Genomic DNA, 17,413 nt, shown 5'->3' with positions numbered 1-17,413 from the left:
TGAGGGTAGGAATATCCGGGTTGCCCGGTGTTGTCTGAGGGTAGGAATAGCCGTGGTGTCCGGTGTTGTCTGAAGGTAGGAATATCCGGGGTGTCTGGTGTTGTCTGAGTGTAGAAACGTCCGTTTGTCCGGAGCATTTAAGGTGCCGGAGTGTCTAATGTCTAGTGTCCGGAGTGTCTAATATCAAGAGTGACTAAGGTGACCCAGCTGTAGAGCCGTCAAAGGACCAGGGTGTCCGGAGGGTCTAATATTTGGAGTGTCCGGAGGGTCTAATGTTCCGAGTGATCATAGTATTCCGAGGGTCCGGAGTCTGTAGCAGTTGTGAAATTGATTCGTAGGAGCTGTGGAGCGGATATGGTGCACGGGTAACGGAGTGTATAGCTACATGTATTTTATTAGCTGTAGGCTAATTTTTGGGTTAGTAAGATCCAGTGTATCATTCAGGACTGGAAAGATAGACAGTATGTCCGTTCTTGTTTAGCAACATAATTTCGCTACCTGAGCGAATACATTTTTACTATGAGTAAAAAGCTTACATCGTTTACTATTTGAGTGAACTATATTCATCTTTCCATTATTGAATCATTTGTGGATCATTTATCCGTGTTTTTTTTTTGTTACTGAACTAATTTATTCGTATTTTTTTCCATCTTTGAATCTGCGTTTTATGTTAAATAAATCCAATATCTGGATTATAAATACGCACACATCTTCATAATCTCTGCTCATATAAATCACCACATTAAACCATATATATGTCGTCAAAACGTGAGTAGTAAATGGGGCCACATTAGGGACAATGGAACATGGTGGGTCTGTATAGCGCCAAGGGGAATTGAACATGGTGGGATTGTCTAGGGACAATGATGGTAGAGGGTCAAACACAACAGAGACAGAAACATACATACACTAGTACAAGCGTGAGATTTATATATAAAGCATTACCAAGACCTGAAATCTTGCTGGGGTGTTCAAAAATTTGCATAATTGTAATGATGCTATAAATAGCTATAATCAAGGAAATGCTCAACGACAAAATGGATGTGACTAAAAGTAACGCTAAAATGACGAAATTGTCCCAGAATTTAAAGGAAAATAAACATATCCCCGAAAATTAAGTTACAATGGTTTAGACTAAAATGGATAAAATTAGTAACTACTTACAATATCAACTTCTGTGACGATCGTGGATAAATACCTATGTATCTATAATCAGCTGAAATTCCTATGAAATCCCACTATCTATTTATAGCTCCAACTTGTGGGTTTTTCCAAAGGAAAATCCCACTATCTTTTTATAGCCTCAGCCTGCGTGACGTTCCTGTTTATGAATTCTAGTATATATGTATAGCTACAAAATGTGGAAATCCCCAAGTCGATATTTATAGTCTCAAAATTTCAAGCGTCAGTGACGTCACTGTACTGAACACTAGGGGATAAATGGCAACAGTGTTGCAAGTGGCTGACCTGAATACGCGCTACTGTAGGTAGGTAGGTAGAGTGTATCTGATAGGGATAAAGTGAGTTTTATAGGGACAAACAGAGACCAATACACACACACACACAAACACACACACACACACAACATACGCGCGCAGACACACTCACACACACACACAGAGGGAAGAGGAAAAAACAAACCCCAAATATACTATCCACACTCGGGAGGAAAAAAAAAAAACAACCAAATATACGATCTACACAACGTACGCGAACACACACACACACACACACACAGAGGGAAGAGGAAAAAACAAACCCCAAATATACTATCAACACAGAAGGGAGATAATACAAACCCCAAATAAACTATCCACACAAACGTACGCGAACGCATACAAACCCGAAATATACTATCAACACAGAAGGGAGATAATACAAACCCCAAATAAACTATCCACACAAACGTACGCGAACGCATACAAACCCAAAATATACTATCCACACAACGTCGCTAACGCATACAAACTACAAATATGCTATCCACACTCGGGAGGAAGAAGAAAAAACAACCAAATATACGATCTACACAACGTACGCGAACACACACACACACACACACACACACACGCACACCAGAGGGAAGAAGAAAACCATTATACACTATCCACACGCAGTGAAGAAATAACCCTTTATATATATACTATCAACAGAGAGTGAAGAAAATAACCCATTATATTCCACAGAGTGAAGAAGAAAAAGTTTTCTGAAAGCACCTAAGCCCTCACCTGCAATGACCAACTCTGCCAAACACCTACACCCCACCCACCTCCACTCCCAACACTACAAAACCCATTTAACCCGTTATTTTATGGCATCAGTGTGTGATTTAGGAAACATCAAGACACAAAATGATGGACGAATAGACTGACTATTGTTTACGGACTTGCATGCCTAAAGAGCGTGCGTGAAGGAAAACATCCTTCCATTTCAATTCTAACTAAAACACGATCCAGAGGGATAGAGAGAGGTGAAAGAGCACAATTTCATAAAGTTTGAGTAAAAACAAAACACGCCATCCTTATTATACAATGTCAAGACCAAGAGACACTTACGTTTTCTTTCTGGTCTATTCTCTTTTAGAAGGTAGTATGAAATTTCACATCAGGGCCAACGCATCGGCTCACATTGTCAATTTTTCCATTTCCATGTCTTTACTGGCACAAGTTCATCATCTTCAATTTCTTCTTCTTCTGAATCCCTCTTCTGTTTCGTCTTGTTTTTGTTTCTTCTCTTTTCTCGTAGGGCACTCTGAATTCCAGTGTCCTTTCTCCTGACAACGATATTAGGTATCTTGACTTTTGTCTCTCTTTCTTAGACGAAGCAGGTATTCTGGAGACAAATACCCATTTACCTTTGCAGATATAGCAAACTTCATTAGCACTTACACACTTTCGTATGACTCTCACCAAATCAACGACCAAAAGAGTAAGTTTTGTTGCCACTTTCGCATGTGAATTATGCTTTCGTATGACTTTTAGCAAATATTTGACCAGCAGGTCGATCTGTGCTGACTCTTCCATCTTCTTGATCGTTTGAGAGCGGAATGAATACTCTGACGCTAAGACACTCTCCTTATATACATGGACCTGCTGCGTATGAAACCTAGTCAAATGTAATTTTGCAATAAGATGAAACGATTTCATTGAGGAAGTAAAAAGCAATGATGTACCGTATCGCCTCACACAAAACCTGAAGTGTTAGTTCAAATCCGTGTCAGCGATTTCGAAGACGACATAACTGAGCTTTAATCAATGCTCTCCAATTATGCCACAAAACCACGAGTCCTGATTCACGCCAAAAGAAATTTCGTTCGGTCCATAAAAAATAGTATCACATCTGAGAAACGCAAAAAGGAACTTCCAGAAAACTGAGAACGACGGCTTACACCTACAACGTAAATGTGAGTTCAAGTAGTGCGTAAAACTTAGTCAAATTAGATTTTTATAGTCAAGACGAAACGATCTCTTTTCGAACAAGAAAGCAGACACCAAGCGACAATGGCGATCCGTGTCACACAACACTTTTCAAAATGTATATTATCAGAGGTTTGTTCTAGCGATCTGCACGGTTAAATTAAATGTTGATGTATTTTGCAATAAGACGGACACAATTTCCATGGGATCGCCCATGGTACGATTGTTCGTGCATTAGTTTAATTTTTAAAAATATTTTTTTTATATAAATCGCCTATAGGATAAACCCAGTAAAGCATGGCCATTCTCGTCACTGTCTGAATAGCTACTCAAGTCAATTCGAAGCGAACGCGGTAAGAAAATAAGTATAGCCAATGAAATGGCTTACAACGGGTGATGCATTGTTTTGTTCTAGGGCTGTGTGGCATAATAATCCCTATGTTCTTGCGTTGTTACCATTACAGTGCAGACAGACTGAAATGTGAACTTACAAGCCCTCTTTGTGTGTGTTGTACCATTTCCTCTTACCACATCAAAATACTGAGCGTCACAGTATTGGTTCGCGTTTTCAAGCTGACCATTTTTTTATATCTCACTTAAACATTTCGACATAAACACTCACATCGGTAGAGTCAGAACAGACGTGTTACAGTATTGAGGGGCATGTTATCTTTTCTTTTTCAAACTAATAAATTTGGGGTTTGTATGAAGTAAAGAACCGAAAGTACAGTGAAACTCAAGGATGATGACCCAATCTGTCTGTCTATTGATGCGTGTATTTACTTAAGAAGAAATATGACCTCTAAAACACAAAGAGATACGGCAAGCATGATTAGATTAAACACAACGATGTTTTCCTTCACGCCCGTGTAATTTAGAGTTTCAATCGTCTTTGAAGACAAACTTGGGTCTCCTTTTGTAGGGCTTGAAATAATAAAAAAAAACTGAAAAATCTTAAGCACTTTGCTATAGATAATTTCATCAACAGACCAAACAACATAAATACCGTTACAACAATAGAAAGCCTTAAATCTTCTATCAAAAAGAAATGCATGAAAAAAATTAAAGATTAACGATAACTAACCAATGAAACCGAATTTAACAAAGGCAATGACATGTGAAGAAATGCCTCTCACTTTGGAAAGGTAGGCGAATGTACTCTGTCATGCACCGTCAACTTGAAAAAAATTATAAACAGAGAGAAACCTGAATTCAAAATTCAGTTGTTTCTTTTTCTTCAAAATTATTTCGTTTCTTTTTTTTTTTTTTTTTTTTTGGAACAAATCTAAGCACTAATATAGAGTGGAAAAGGGAAAATGCACATACAAGCTTTGATATTTCTGAAAAAAGGAGGGGATATTCCTAACGTTCATAACCACCTATATATGCTTGGACTTGTCTGTGACTTATCCACAAAACAAGATATACATATTTCTGGTCAAGCTGCAAGTGTGTGCGTGTTTTTGAAAATGGTAAAAATTGGATATACAATTTTCTCGTGACACTTATAAAGTGAAGAGTCTGTGCAAGTGTCAAAAGCCAAAGTCATATAAGTTTTGTATTTTGTACGGCTTGTAAAGATTTCTACTTTAGAAAATGTGAAGTATCACAAGTTATTATCACAAACAGAAGTGGAACATAGGGGCTTGCAAGAAAGAAAATAACCCAGACAGTTGGTGTCATCAAGAGTGCTAGAGACGGTACCCGAACTTGCTTGCCTGCTTACTTGAATTAAAGTGATTTTCGCTCTAATGGAGCATGTATCACTGGTTTAATAACGCACCGCGTGATTTTTAATTACTCCTGGGGAAGGAAAGAGAGCCTCATCCCCCAGGCTTTTATGTACTCAGACTATTTTTAAATTTAGCCACTCAGGTGTAGGACTAACTAGTCCTTAACAACCTGACTGAAAGACTTTAAACATGAGTGGGAATTGTCTCACCACACACTCATTTTTCTGTCCGAGCGTGGTAAAGGAGGAAAAAGGTGCTCAGCAAGACAGCCATGGATGTTAAGTACTCACCAAAACGCTAGCCCGTACTTATTTCAAATCAAGTCCCGTTTTTGCTAATGGACAATAAAAGGTACCAATAATGTGTTAACCACCTGTGCAATTAGTTCAAATCTAACGAGTCTGTTAAATTTCCTACTTCCTAACATATCTGTCTAATATTAGTACTTAGTGTACATAAAAATAGCCATACTGATCTTATTTTAAATTATTATGTCTAAGCGACATATACCAGTTTGGTCACTGTTAGGTTTAAAAAGTTAAGTTTGTTGTGGTGTTCCAATGGGTCAAGTTTGTTTCGAGAATAGTTTAGTCAAGGAGGGATACCAAGCCAAATATGGTTCCCTATTTAATAAAAAGCAATCTTTTGGAGCCCTAAAAAAAAGTCTGTTTTTTCTGTTAGAAGGTAACACGTCTCTCTTTTGCTTTCACGTTCTTATCCGCACTCGTAGTCTCATGATTCTTGATATCATGAAATGCGTAGCCATGATGGGCGGTAATGTAAGCAGCGGTTTCTACCAGTTGACTGAGGGGGTATCCAGTGTAGGCTTGTCTGCAGAAATGGGGAAGAACTCTGACCCCTAATCCCCACTGAGAAGGTCTTGGTTTAAAGGTGTCTAGAGATTTGTAGGCAACGTATTGTATGGCTGTAATAAACTGCCCTGCTATGTTGACGTCATACAATGCTTGATCTAGCCCCATTTCGGTGTACTTCTCAACGAGGGTCAGCGTCCCCCTCCTCCTCAACCGCCTCAATTTCCTCTTCTGGTTCTGATACTAATTCTTCAGTTGAGGTAGATAGTATCAAATCCGCTGCTATGGTGTCTGTCGCTGTTATTGTTGTTGTAGTTGTTCTTTCAGCTGAGATTGCCTGTAGTATCGGAGTGAGAAAAGAACGTAGTGCCTCCGATAATTACATTTGAGTTTGCCATACCGTTTGTGTAACATAATTGGACCTTTGTTTTGCCACCACTCTTTCCGGGACGGGTTGTTTGTTAGGTATAGTCGGCTGTTGACTAGCTGTTATTTGTGTTCTCGAGGTGGGTGGAGTACTAACTGGCTAGGTCTGCATTTCTTGCTCCCGCTGCTGTTGCGTATATTTCTTCCCTCCACACCGAGTTCTGGACCTAATTCTTTAAATTTCGTTGTACCCGAACTTACATTATCCATATTATCACCAACAAAAGAAAACAAAACGCACAGACCTAAAAGAAACACTCATTCACTTTTTACAGAACATTACTATTTTTAAAATTTTGATAAGCGACGGAAACGAACAACTTAGAGTCACACTTTCTAACCAAGATAAAGAAATCATGTGAAGATGAGTCGACAATGGATGGACAGACTGGAGACACAACACAACACAACATTTTTGAATTCAAAAGTTCAAAGTCCAGAACTCGGTGTGGAGGGAAGAAATATACGCAACAGCAGCGGGAGCAAGAAATGCAGACCTAACCAGTTAGCACTCCACCCACCTCGAGAACACAAAAATGAATTCAAAAATGTTGTGTTGTGTTGTCTCCAGTCTGTCCATCCATTGTCGACTCATCTTCCTACGAAGATGTGCTCAAGATAAGCCAAGTTGAACGAAGCCTATGTGAATTTGCATAGGGTCATGACAAGTCTGATACCGAGACCTGAAGAGATAGACAATATCATAATGTTGAAAGTCACTGAAGACCTGAAAGAAGAGCTCTTCAAGGAGGAATTCAAGAAGGAGAAAGAAGAATGGACGGAGAAGTACAGACTTCATAAACAGCAGAGAGAGCAGCAACAGCAGCAGCAGCATGAACCTGGCAGAGGCTTTGTTAACAGTTTTATCGACACCAAAGAGTTCTTCTCTTTCCGAAGAAGCAGACCTTATCCTGTGAGAAAGCCTGTCGTCAGAGGAGGCCGTCATCTTATAACCTAAGCGATCGCCATAGCTTCAACTTCCCAAAAAAAAATTTCAGGGCTACCCCATACTCTCGAAAAGAAATCACATTCCATTGCCTATGATACGTTAGTCAGTTAGAAGAAAAAATACAGAAGTGAGTCTATCAGCACATGATTTCTTTATCTTGGTTAGAAAGTGTGACTCTAAGTTGTTCGTTTCCGTCGCTTATCAAAATTTTAAAAATAGTAATGTTCTGTAAAAAGTGAATGAGTGTTTCTTTTAGGTCTGTGCGTTTTGTTTTCTTTTGTTGGTGATAATATGGATAATGTAAGTTCGGGTACAACGAAATTTAAAGAATTAGGTCCAGAACTCGGTGTGGAGGGAAGAAATATACGCAACAGCAGCGGGAGCAAGAAATGCAGACCTAGCCAGTTAGCACTCCACCCACCTCGAGAACACAAATAACAGCTAGTCAACAGCCGACTATACCTAACAAACAACCCGTCCCGGAAAGAGTGGTGGCAAAACAAAGGTCCAATTATGTTACACAAACGGTATGGCAAACTCAAATGTAATTATCGGAGGCACTACGTTCTTTTCTCACTCCGATACTACAGGCAATCTCAGCTGAAAGAACAACTACAACAACAATAACAGCGACAGACACCATAGCAGCGGATTTGATACTATCTACCTCAACTGAAGAATTAGTATCAGAACCAGAAGAGGAAATTGAGGCGGTTGAGGAGGAGGGGGACGCTGACCCTCGTTGAGAAGTACACCGAAATGGGGCTAGATCAAGCATTGTATGACGTCAACATAGCAGGGCAGTTTATTACAGCCATACAATACGTTGCCTACAAATCTCTAGACACCTTTAAACCAAGACCTTCTCAATGGGGATTAGGGGTCAGAGTTCTTCCCCAATTCTGCAGACAAGCCTACACTGGATACCCCCTCAGTCAACTGGTAGAAACCGCTGCTTACATTACCGCCCATCATGGCTACGCATTTCATGATATCAAGAATCATGAGACTACGAGTGCGGATAAGAACGTGAAAGCAAAAGAGAGACGTGTTACCTTCTAACAGAAAAAACAGACTTTTTTTTAGGGCTCCAAAAGATTGCTTTTTATTAAATAGGGAACCATATTTGGCTTGGTATCCCTCCTTGACTAAACTATTCTCGAAACAAACTTGACCCATTGGAACACCACAACAAACTTAACTTTTTAAACCTAACAGTGACCAAACTGGTATATGTCGCTTAGACATAATAATTTAAAATAAGATCAGTATGGCTATTTTTATGTACACTAAGTACTAATATTAGACAGATATGTTAGGAAGTAGGAAATTTAACAGACTCGTTAGATTTGAACTAATTGCACAGGTGGTTAACACATTATTGGTACCTTTTATTGTCCATTAGCAAAAACGGGACTTGATTTGAAATAAGTACGGGCTAGCGTTTTGGTGAGTACTTAACATCCATGGCTGTCTTGCTGAGCACCTTTTTCCTCCTTTACCACGCTCGGACAGAAAAATGAGTGTGTGGTGAGACAATTCCCACTCATGTTTAAAGTCTTTCAGTCAGGTTGTTAAGGACTAGTTAGTCCTACACCTGAGTGGCTAAATTTAAAAATAGTCTGTGAGTACATAAAAGCCTGGGGGATGAGGCTCTCTTTCCTTCCCCAGGAGTAATTAAAAATCACGCGGTGCGTTATTAAACCAGTGATACATGCTCCATTAGAGCGAAAATCACTTTAATTCAAGTAAGCAGGCAAGCAAGTTCGGGTACCGTCTCTAGCACTCTTGATGACACCAACTGTCTGGGTTATTTTCTTTCTTGCAAGCCCCTATGTTCCACTTCTGTTTGTGATAATAACTTGTGATACTTCACATTTTCTAAAGTAGAAATCTTTACAAGCCGTACAAAATACAAAACTTATATGACTTTGGCTTTTGACACTTGCACAGACTCTTCACTTTATAAGTGTCACGAGAAAATTGTATATCCAATTTTTACCATTTTCAAAAACACGCACACACTTGCAGCTTGACCAGAAATATGTATATCTTGTTTTGTGGATAAGTCACAGACAAGTCCAAGCATATATAGGTGGTTATGAACGTTAGGAATATCCCCTCCTTTTTTCAGAAATATCAAAGCTTGTATGTGCATTTTCCCTTTTCCACTCTATATTAGTGCTTAGATTTGTTCCAAAAAAAAAAAAAAAAAAAAAAAGAAACGAAATAATTTTGAAGAAAAAGAAACAACTGAATTTTGAATTCAGGTTTCTCTCTGTTTATAATTTTTTTCAAGTTGACGGTGCATGACAGAGTACATTCGCCTACCTTTCCAAAGTGAGAGGCATTTCTTCACATGTCATTGCCTTTGTTAAATTCGGTTTCATTGGTTAGTTATCGTTAATCTTTAATTTTTTTCATGCATTTCTTTTTGATAGAAGATTTAAGGCTTTCTATTGTTGTAACGGTATTTATGTTGTTTGGTCTGTTGATGAAATTATCTATAGCAAAGTGCTTAAGATTTTTCAGTTTTTTTTATTATTTCAAGCCCTACAAAAGGAGACCAAGTTTGTCTTCAAAGACGATTGAAACTCTAAATTACACGGGCGTGAAGGAAAACATCGTTGTTTAATCTAATCATGCTTGCCGTATCTCTTTGTGTTTTAGAGGTCATATTTCTTCTTAAGTAAATACACGCATCAATAGACAGACAGATTGGGTCATCATCCTTGAGTTTCACTGTACTTTCGGTTCTTTACTTCATACAAACCCCAAATTTATTAGTTTGAAAAAGAAAAGATAACATGCCCCTCAATACTGTAACACGTCTGTTCTGACTCTACCGATGTGAGTGTTTATGTCGAAATGTTTAAGTGAGATATAAAAAAATGGTCAGCTTGAAAACGCGAACCAATACTGTGACGCTCAGTATTTTGATGTGGTAAGAGGAAATGGTACAACACACACAAAGAGGGCTTGTAAGTTCACATTTCAGTCTGTCTGCACTGTAATGGTAACAACGCAAGAACATAGGGATTATTATGCCACACAGCCCTAGAACAAAACAATGCATCACCCGTTGTAAGCCATTTCATTGGCTATACTTATTTTCTTACCGCGTTCGCTTCGAATTGACTTGAGTAGCTATTCAGACAGTGACGAGAATGGCCATGCTTTACTGGGTCTATCCTATAGGCGATTTATATAAAAAAAATATTTTTAAAAATTAAACTAATGCACGAACAATCGTACCATGGGCGATCCCATGGAAATTGTGTCCGTCTTATTGCAAAATACATCAACATTTAATTTAACCGTGCAGATCGCTAGAACAAACCTCTGATAATATACATTTTGAAAAGTGTTGTGTGACACGGATCGCCATTGTCGCTTGGTGTCTGCTTTCTTGTTCGAAAAGAGATCGTTTCGTCTTGACTATAAAAATCTAATTTGACTAAGTTTTACGCACTACTTGAACTCACACATTTACGTTGTAGGTGTAAGCCGTCGTTCTCAGTTTTCTGGAAGTTCCTTTTTGCGTTTCTCAGATGTGATACTATTTTTTATGGACCGAACGAAATTTCTTTTGGCGTGAATCAGGACTCGTGGTTTTGTGGCATAATTGGAGAGCATTGATTAAAGCTCAGTTATGTCGTCTTCGAAATCGCTGACACGGATTTGAACTAACACTTCAGGTTTTGTGTGAGGCGATACGGTACATCATTGCTTTTTACTTCCTCAATGAAATCGTTTCATCTTATTGCAAAATTACATTTGACTAGGTTTCATACGCAGCAGGTCCATGTATATAAGGAGAGTGTCTTAGCGTCAGAGTATTCATTCCGCTCTCAAACGATCAAGAAGATGGAAGAGTCAGCACAGATCGACCTGCTGGTCAAATATTTGCTAAAAGTCATACGAAAGCATAATTCACATGCGAAAGTGGCAACAAAACTTACTCTTTTGGTCGTTGATTTGATGAGAGTCATACGAAAGTGTGTAAGTGCTAATGAAGTTTGCTATATCTGCAAAGGTAAATGGGTATTTGTCTCCAGAATACCTGCTTCGTCTAAGAAAGAGAGACAAAAGTCAAGATACCTAATATCGTTGTCAGGAGAAAGGACACTGGAATTCAGAGTGCCCTACGAGAAAAGAGAAGAAACAAAAACAAGACGAAACAGAGAAGAGGGATTCAGAAGAAGAAGAAATTGAAGATGATGAAGAACTTGTGCCAGTAAAGACATGGAAATGGAAAAATTGACAATGTGAGCCGATGCGTTGGCCCTGATGTGAAATTTCATACTACCTTCTAAAAGAGAATAGACCAGAAAGAAAACGTAAGTGTCTCTTGGTCTTGACATTGTATAATAAGGATGGCGTGTTTTGTTTTTACTCACACTTTATGAAATTGTGCTCTTTCACCTCTCTCTATCCCTCTGGATCGTGTTTTAGTTAGAATTGAAATGGAAGGATGTTTTCCTTCACGCACGCTCTTTAGGCATGCAAGTCCGTAAACAATAGTCAGTCTATTCGTCCATCATTTTGTGTCTTGATGTTTCCTAAATCACACACTGATGCCATAAAATAACGGGTTAAATGGGTTTTGTAGTGTTGGGAGTGGGGGTGGGTGGGGTGTAGGTGTTTGGCAGAGTTGGTCATTGCAGGTGAGGGCTTAGGTGCTTTCAGAAAACTTTTTCTTCTTCACTCTGTGTTGATGGAATATAATGGGTTATTTTCTTCACTCTCTGTTGATAGTATATATATAAAGGGTTATTTCTTCACTGCGTGTGGATAGTGTATAATGGTTTTCTTCTTCTTCCCTCTGTGGTGTGCGTGTGTGTGTGTGTGTGTGTGTGTGTTCGCGTACGTTGTGTAGATCGTATATTTGGTTGTTTTTTCTTCTTCCTCCCGAGTGTGGATAGCATATTTGGAGTTTGTATGCGTTAGCGACGTTGTGTGGATAGTATATTTTGGGTTTGTATGCGTTCGCGTACGTTTGTGTGGATAGTTTATTTGGGGTTTGTATTATCTCCCTTCTGTGTTGATAGTATATTTCGGGTTTGTATGCGTTCGCGTACGTTTGTGTGGATAGTTTATTTGGGGTTTGTATTATCTCCCTTCTGTGTTGATAGTATATTTGGGGTTTGTTTTTTCCTCTTCCCTCTGTGTGTGTGTGTGTGTGTGTGTGTGTGTGTGTGTGTGTGTGTTCGCGTACGTTGTGTAGATCGTATATTTGGTTGTTTTTTTTTTTTCCTCCCGAGTGTGGATAGTATATTTGGGGTTTGTTTTTTCCTCTTCCCTCTGTGTGTGTGTGTGAGTGTGTCTGCGCGCGTATGTTGTGTGTGTGTGTGTGTTTGTGTGTGTGTGTGTGTGTGTGTGTGTGTGTATTGGTCTCTGTTTGTCCCTATAAAACTCACTTTATCCCTATCAGATACACTCTACCTACCTACCTACAGTAGCGCGTATTCAGGTCAGCCACTTGCAACACTGTTGCCATTTATCCCCTAGTGTTCAGTACAGTGACGTCACTGACGCTTGAAATTTTGAGACTATAAATATCGACTTGGGGATTTCCACATTTTGTAGCTATACATGTATACTAGAATTCATAAACAGGAACGTCACGCAGGCTGAGGCTATAAAAAGATAGTGGGATTTTCCTTTGGAAAAACCCACAAGTTGGAGCTATAAATAGATAGTGGGATTTCATAGGAATTTCAGCTGATTATAGATACATAGGTATTTATCCACGATCGTCACAGAAGTTGATATTGTAAGTAGTTACTAATTTTATCCATTTTAGTCTAAACCATTGTAACTTAATTTTCGGGGATATGTTTATTTTCCTTTAAATTCTGGGACAATTTCGTCATTTTAGCGTTACTTTTAGTCACATCCATTTTGTCGTTGAGCATTTCCTTGATTATAGCTATTTATAGCATCATTACAATTATGCAAATTTTTGAACACCCCAGCAAGATTTCAGGTCTTGGTAATGCTTTATATATAAATCTCACGCTTGTACTAGTGTATGTATGTTTCTGTCTCTGTTGTGTTTGACCCTCTACCATCATTGTCCCTAGACAATCCCACCATGTTCAATTCCCCTTGGCGCTATACAGACCCACCATGTTCCATTTCCATATGTTAAATTCCCCTAGTCCCTAGATAGACCCACACTTTATTCCCCCATGTTCAATTCTCCTTGTCCCTAGACAAGCCCAAACTCTATTCCTCATGTTAATTTCCCTTGTCCCTAGACAGACCCAAACTCTATGTTAAATTCCCATTGTCCCTAAAGTGGCCCAGCGTTTTTCTCCATGTTAAATTTCCATTGTCCCTAAAGTGGCCCAGGGGTGTTTTTAATGCTAAGTCCCATTGTCCCTAATGTGGCCCCATTTACTACTAACGTGTTCTGTTGTCAATCCGAAATATCCCACCCGGTTATCTTGTTACAGGTGGACTGGGTAAACAACATGCATAAGGATTTTTTTAATTTAAAATCCCACCGTGACCCACCTGCAAAAAAAAATAAGTTAATGAAAGACGCATGATATTATATTTGAAAAACTACTACAACAAAGAAACACCATAAATCAACAATTCTAAACCAACGAGAAATTATCAAAGCAACGCACATATTATACAGAAACAACATAACATTCACAGAAACACAAATAACTAATCGACTAAGTATACCTAGTTTTAGATAAGGAGAAACAACTGGATCACTGGAGATGTCAACAGATAACAAATTGACATGTCCAGATATCCACGTGCCTCAAAAAGGTCCAAACACACACAAAGTCAAAATTTATCTAAACAATGGCTATACCTAAGGTGATCAGGCCTTTAAAAAGAGCCAAAATATAGAATACCTAAAGCACCTTGCCAACTTGGATGAAACTTAACAAGATAACTAACTCCTTGACTTGAAGAAAACGGCCTGTCATCTCCAGGTCCTAACGAGCAACACTTGCTGGGACGGGGCTTGGGGGGGGGGGGTGCCAACAAAACAAGTCCCAAACAATCACATTCATTGTTGAATCGATCCCTTAGACATGTTGTTAAAATGTTGAGGTTGTTTTTTGTAACATAAGTTAACACTATCGATTGAATATATATGACACTATAGTGTAACACCTTTGCGCATGTGCACACATGAACGTTGATACGATTTATTTGAAAAGACCAATTAGTCCGAAATAGCTTCAATGTAAAGCTTTTTCTGTATTTACTTGAAATGGTCAAAATAACTGCTGTAATGATGAGTGTAGATATAAACCCTTAATTACATGAATTGTATAATCATAACAACTACAACTATCAAAATGGACAGATTAGTTAAATAGAACTAAATAGCATCCCATTTACATGTATATACAGAAAATTGCATATAATAAACCTTAAGAACCTCATATTGAATGATGTAGCAATCTAGGGAAAATCTGCAACCCGTTGAACTTTGAAATTTCTTTTGTGTTTCTTCTCACTATGCGTGGTACAGATGCTGACGAAACCGTTTTCGTGCGTTGTATTTGTTCATACAAACTTTACTTGACTTATTGGGATATTTTAAAATCTAGACACTATTCATTATTGAGGAATTTATTACTATCATACCGTGTCTTGCACCATATAAATGAGTGGATAATTATATCTCTCACACCCACAAAGAAGTAAATATGTGATTAAGCAGCCATGCCTACAAACATTAAGCGATCACCTACAATAAAACAGTTAATGGATTGCAGCAGAGACCTTCGAGAATAGTGTAAATTATCCATAGTGTCAGTGCAGTAAAAATCCTGACAGATAGATGATCCATATTAATAATAGAAATCTAACAGAAACAGTGAAGACATGAGTAAATACAAAACAGAGGTTATATAGGATCGGGAGGCAAGGGTTGGTAAAGAAAAGTACATATTAAGTAACTTATATTTAAAAAGCTGATCCTAGCGTTCAAGGGCATGATGAAACGGAGAATATGTTATACTCTTGCGGTATATCTCCATTTTATTTATTAGCGTTGATTTGGAAATTTAATAATGAATGTTACCGCTTATGCACTGTGTGCTGAATAGGTGACTTGCATGTTAAGCTCATGTGATCATGCATTTTGTACCTAAATCTCCATGCAATGCCGATCGACTGGTTATAGTTTATACAGATTTGCTGGGGGGTGGGGGTGGCTTTTGGGGGTGGGTGGAGGAGCAGATTGAAGTTTACTACGGCCAAAAGAGTTTGTTTTAAACATTTTGGAGGACCTCATGTTTTCGTTTGAAGATGAAATTTATATAACCATAAAACTGTAAATAAATATATTTTTGTGATTTCAATAACCGCTTTTGTCTCTTGAAGAAGAAACCTAGCAAGTCTCTTTGAGATGATCTAGCACAAAACGAGACAAGTTCAGCACAAAACGGGAAAAGTTCGGCACACAACGGGAAAAGTTCAGCACAAAAAGGAATAAGTTCAGCACTAGACGGGAAAAGGTCAGTGCAAAACGGGTAAAGGTCAGCAAAATATACTGACATTATTGGAAGATTTTCATAAATTTTGTTTGACATGTGCACCAATGTAAGTTTCTCTATTTATCGAGATTGTTACTTATGCTTTTTTTCACGAAGCTGTAAAATTACGTAATATGCATTTACGTGTACATATAAACCCTGGCAACTAGATCATTTAAAAACAAATAGACATGTCCAGATATCCAATTTCATCAAAAAGGCTCAAACATACCTAACACAGTCTTGTTTTCTCGTCTTGTGCTGAATTTTCCTCGTCTTATGCTGAACGTTTCCCGCCATGACGAGATAAAGATTGAAATTGTTCGACGAGTTACATAAATTTCATTTAAAGTGAGCACAAATGTGAGAATCTATTTATCGCATGACGACAAATATCCATTTTCTTTGATCAAATCGCAAAATTGTATATTGAATATGTGGATGCCCTGGTCGTAACTTCATCTGTTTTCATTACGCTATGACATCATCTGTGACGTAATGGTGTTATTATACGTGACACATATTTATAGGTTACTGCATTTATATGACAAAATATGAACGAGTTTTTGGGATGGAATACTGGACTACCTTGGGTGTGCAATATATCCAGCCGACAAAACGAATTCATATTTTCCCATACAAATGCAGTAACCCTTTTATTATATGCTCATTTTTTTTATTTTACCTAAGGCTTAATTATATAAACAAAATACATTTCAAGAAACAACGTAAATGAATGTATGCCGTATTCCAAACTAAATACCCAAGCGCATATTTATAGGTTACTGCATTTGTATGGGAAAATAGGAACGAGTTTTTCGGAATGAGTACTGCACGAACTTGTGAGTGCAGTATATCCTTCCGACAAAACGAGTTCCTATTTTCCCATACAAATGCAGTAACCTTTTTATTATATGCTCATTTTTTTATTCAACCTAAGGTTTAATTATATACACAGAATACACTACAAGAAACAATATAAATGAATGAATGCCGTATTCCAAACTAAATACACAAGCGCATATTTGACATTACAAAATGACATCATTATTATTGCGCGCATAGCTCCGCCCAGATAAATTTGAACTTAGTCGCGCGGTCGACAAAACTTTCGAAAGAAAATGGCGTGTCTAGTTAAAATTGAAATTTGCAGTCGTATTGTGAATGAATGCACATTGCAGCGACTTTTCCATTTGATCTGGAGTGAATATATTTTGGTATTTTGTTTCGATTCGACTAAAGTTTGTGATTTTGGACTGGATTCATCTGTGCAAATTATACATGAAATACATCGGATTGAAGTGGCGCGGGAGAAGCGTGTTTACGTCTGCAAATGTGTTTTTGTTTCTGTCACTGAATGTTTGAAAACATAACTTGGGGAAAATATGAAGTCTTTCAATTGCAATTTTCAAAAAGACGATATGGAATTTAATGTGTATTTCATTTTGAGTGCAGTAAGGAGGATGCAATTGCACTTATCATCGAAATTACAGCACACTTTCGAAATGTGTGATCCAGATTGAAAACCTATGACATGGCTCATGTAATTCGGATTTGC

The sequence above is a fragment of the Sinohyriopsis cumingii genome, chromosome 12, assembly GCF_028554795.1.
Source record: "Sinohyriopsis cumingii isolate HCF-2022 chromosome 12, ASM2855479v2, whole genome shotgun sequence".
Taxonomy (NCBI): Eukaryota; Metazoa; Mollusca; class Bivalvia; order Unionida; family Unionidae; genus Sinohyriopsis; species Sinohyriopsis cumingii.
The sequence above is the reverse complement of the archived record's forward strand: the minus strand, read 5'-3'. Positions refer to the sequence as shown.